Genomic DNA, 4,980 nt, shown 5'->3' on the forward strand with positions numbered 1-4,980 from the left:
TTTGAATGCTGGATTAGAATGGAAAAATCATGGAATGGAGTGTTTAAGAAGTTCTATCATTTTGGTATTTAAAGTGGTATAGCTATAAAAATATAGATGTACAACTTTGCATTTAAACTGGTTAGATAAAATGTTTTCAACACTAAAGTAAAAAAAGAAAAAGTATCCGCTTGGCTTTCTGCCCTCCCCACCCCCTTTTTTTTCTTTTTTTTTTTTTTTAAATGAAAAAATGTATAGATGAGAAGAAAACAAATACATTACCAGTACCCAGCCACAAAGGGGTACCTTGTTTTACATAGGAATCTCAGTAATACATTACTGTAAACCTTCTGGGTCTTAAAGCCAAAGCAAAAGCAAGATCTCCAACATTTTCCCTCTCTTTTCCTTCAGTAGGCTTCTAAGGATTGAGAAGCCCTCAGAGAATGACTGATCTGTTGTCTTTTGTGGAAAGGGTTATCTATGAAAAGGCACTCTCTCAGCTCTGCAAATCTTATTCACTGTGAACAGAAAAAAAGTCTGAAATCACATTGGACACCACAGGAGGTTTTTCTTGATCACAGAATGAAAAATCCAGACCCACATTTCCAAATCACATTTAGACCACAATTAAAACACCACAATAATTCTGTCAAGCTGACTCCCAAGCAGAAACACTGCAAGCAAGGGCAATAAAATAATCAGGAAAGGTTCAGTGCCATTGTACAATATATTACTGGCTGTCAGGTTTGTGATTTTTGAGACAGTTTAAATAAATGACATGTGAGAAATAGAAAGTTTGGCTTCAAGTCATATGTACTGTTAATGAGATTTTGGCAAATATAATTGCAATATTTATTAAAATATTTTGACAAATGTTAATATTGTGGCCAATTAAGATTTCTAGAATTTTTTTTGTGTTTTCTTATACTACAGATCTACCCGAACATGTGAACTAGAGCTGTACCGTGCATCACCATGCCATCTTCTATACATGTTAGTTCAGTGAGCTGCCTGTCTGTTCTTGCTAGGGAGAGTAAGCACATACTTCTTGCATCCTCAGGCCATCAGAAAGTTTTTTAAAAGTGCATACTCCAGTTCAGTAGCCATGTTAGCACTGTGGATGATAAGTTGGGGCAGAAAAATATTTCGAGTACCCAGCTAATGTGAAAGTCTGTCCAAAACATGATCTGCAGAACTATAAAAATAAAGAGTAAACATGGACTGCAACCACAAATAGCAGGCAAATTATATTTTTATGGGTATCAAAGGATGTTAAGGCAACAAAATTATAATAGGGACTACTAAAGGAAAATACCATGAGAACAATTAACAACTCATCTAAAGAACTTTAAAAAAAGAGAGTAAAAGAGAAAATGGAAGAATAATGCATAGAAATAATGAAAATGGACTGAGACATGGACATCAAGGGTCAAAACTGAGAGTATCTATTAGCCCTTATCAAAGAATCACCTTGAAAAGAGTTTTATTGTGCAGTAGCATATATAACACAGGATAAGGCTGATTGCCCTCCTCCTAAAAATGGGCTGAACCATTCCTTCAGTTAGAGCTGTCTCATGAGCGCAAACAAAAAATATTGGATAGCGGTTCTGATATCTCATAATTTTCCATAATTCCAAAATTAGTGTACTACTCGAGCTACAGACAGCCTGAGCTGTTAAGGGTAATTGTTTTTTTAAGTGACATTCCTAACACAGTGTGATTGGCCTGAATCAAACAGTCATTCCTTCTTCTTTACTAGTTCTTTTTTTTTAATAATTGCCAGTTTTCCTGGAGCTTATTAATAATTACTATTATTATTTAAAGTCATCACACTTATAAAACGCAATTCGAGTTCACAGTGATCATTATTTACAACTGCTTGGAATTTCACAACAAGGATGCTATTAAGAAGAAAAAAGGGAAGAAATACTTCCATGTTTCTTGTGCTTAAATGTTTTCAAGTGGAGATTTAGTTGGCAATTAACGTAAGTGAAAAACCATGAACACCTCTTAACACCCTCTATGGTTGCTATCTGTGGCATCATAGAAGTCACTCAATACAAGGAAGGGTTCCCGAGGCAACCAAGAGAAAGGAAAATACTACAGAAAGATTTAAAGAATTCTTTCTCTTGCAGCTTGGGAATCATATGACAGTCACAGAATCACAGAAGGGCTGTGGCAGGAAGGCACCTCTTGAGATCCTTTAGTCCAACACCCCTGATCAAGTAGGGTCAGCCAAAGCAGGTTGACCAGGACTGTGTCCAGTCAGGTTTTGAGTATCTCCAAGGACAGAGACTCAACAGTCTCTCTAGGAAACCATTCTCAAAGTAAGAGATTTATCTTGATTTTAAATGCTGTTTCCTGTATTTCAGTTGGTGCCCATTGTCTCTTGCCCTGTCACTGGATACCACTAAGAGTCCAGCTCCACCTGTTCTCCACCATGTATTTTTACACACTGATAAAATCCCCCCAAACTTTCTCTGTTCCAGGCTGAATACTCCCACCTCTCTTAGCATCGCCTATTAGATGCTTCAAGTCCTTAATCATCCTTGTGGGCCTGCGATGGACTTGGTCCAGTACATCTCTGTCTCTCTTGTACTGAGGAATCCAGCACTGGACCCAGCAATCCAGGGCTGAGCAGAGGGAAGGATCACCTCCCTCGATCTTCTGGAAACGCTCTACATGATGTAGCCCAGGAAGTTGCTGGTCTTCTTTGCTGTCAGGGCTCATTGCTGGCTCCTGGTCAGCTTGGTGTCCACCAGGGCCCGCAGGGCCTTCTGTGCCGAGTTGTCTTCTTCACCTCTGCTATAAATTTCTAATTCCTTTATTCTGCAAAGGAAACTATGATGAAAACTTTGTGTATGATCCTTTATGATCTTTTCTACCAACACAGATAGTCCCAAGTCAAAAAATAATTTTTACTTCAGTAAGTACCCTGGGTCCAAATCAGACAATGCCACAGAGGTACTACTCTTTTGTCCCAATCCAAAGTCGGGAGAGGTTTCGATACGATCCCAAGGACGAGATTAAGACGCAAACGAGGTCAAATGCCGTACAACCTTTTGACTTTATTTTGGTGAACGAAGGGGTGAGGACTGGGTAGGGAGACAGGGGGGAAAAAGAAAGAGAGAGAGAAAAAAAGAGAGAAAGAGCGTGCTCAGGCAGGTGAGAAGAGAGCCACGTAGGGGTACTAGCTACCGCCACTCCGAGTCTGGCGTTGTCCCGTTGATCAAAGGTCCAGTCGGTCCAGCCTCTGTGTCCGCAGGAGCAGCTTCCAAGGAGTGCGCAGGGTAGGACGAGAAGGAAAAGAGGAAAGAGAGCCTCAAAAGGCACACGCGGTCCTTTTATAGGGCCATGCACATGCGCAGAACGGGTCTGTGTACATGCAGTTTGTGCTTCTGCTTTTCAGGCCCTGGTGTCTGCACAGGCGTGCGTGCAGTTCATGGTCCCACCTTTCGTGTCCTGGCCTCTGCACGGGCGTCCTGTGGTGGTTTCATTGGGGGCTGGATGTCGAAACCAGAAGATGGCGGTAGAACGGCAATGTCGAGACAATTCTGGTTCCATAACAGTCCTCGACATCTTTATTTCCCCTTCAATGGATCTTGATCCCCTATATTTCTGTGAATAGAGGGAACAATCCAGTCTTAAAACAGTTTTTAATTCTTTCTACAGGTTTTGGTTATGTTCTGCTGAGTTGATAAATTAAACAAACAAACAGAAAATCCTCAAGAAAAATATTTTAAAAAATATTTTTTATTAATCCCTTATATAATATTTTCCCCTTTCTAACTCTCCTTCTGACAAATATTGATCCTTCCCAACCCTCCACCCTTTCTTTTTCCTATGAAGAACAAGTCAGCACAGCAATATATACAGTACACTGATTTCTCTTTTTTGTCAAAAACATAACTGATGATTTCATCAGTGTTATTGGCACAGTTGTTGCAAGAAAGGATTTCTTAGCTTGTTTTCCCTGACAATCTTGCTTCTTCTGCACTAATGTAAGTATTCTGCAGTATTATGCTTTATCTGTGGCAACTGTGAGATTTTAAAATGCTCTTTTTATTTTCAAACAATGTATCTAGAACTCAGAAGCTTCTAGCTATGAAGTAGTAAGTGAAGTTTCTTATAACTTTTAAAATATTGTTAGATGTTGGGTCTAAATTACAGCAGAAATTGCCAGAAGGATGACCTGACCTTAATTCTGAGTACTGATCTCATTTACTGTGCTTCCAGCTGTTCTGGGGCATAAACTAACTATTGCTGTTGAATAGTCCAAGTTTAAAGAGCTTGAATATATGCAAAGACATCATGTGTACCTGAAAACAGGAATTGAAACACCTGGAAACTAGAACTTTGTGGACCTCATTTACAAGTATTTCAGTAGAGAGAGATCTTTATGCTTTCACAGGGCCAGTCAGGCTCCGAGAAGGTTGAGGTCTGCTCACATAAAACAGTGAGGAAAATTTAGGCCTTCCTATATTTTAAAGTTTATTTCCCAGCTAGATTTTTCTCAAGTTTTCGGCTTGATACACATAGATCTATGGAACAGGTTTCCCTGTTTGATAAAATTCCCAAATACAACCCCTCCCAAACCAACATATTAAATTAATTATTCATCTAATTTAAAAAATGCATTCAAATTTTAACTCTGTTAAAGTTGGAGTAAAAACTCTGTTTCAAAATTTATTTTTCACTCCCTGTTATTGATTTGTAACTCCATCTACACAGAAGAAATTAATCACAAAATGGCATAAGCAAGTGCATTGTAAAACCAACCGTTATTATTTTAGATATGTTTAATTTCAGTATGATTCTCACCAACTTATTTATGTGTCATTGATTGTTTGCTTCCCTATTCTAAGTTATATATCTTTCCAAGTGCGTTTTTCCTTGCCCAGAGAATTTTTAGTGCCCTACAAGATGTACTGCTCCATAACTATTGTTCTTTATATACCACACTCTGTTAATGTGGGTAAGAAAAAAAAAAAAATCTTGAAT

This window comes from Nipponia nippon, unplaced genomic scaffold (assembly GCF_047370975.1).
Source record: "Nipponia nippon isolate SJK-2023a ecotype South Korea unplaced genomic scaffold, ASM4737097v1 scaffold_2, whole genome shotgun sequence".
Lineage (NCBI taxonomy): Eukaryota > Metazoa > Chordata > Aves > Pelecaniformes > Threskiornithidae > Nipponia > Nipponia nippon.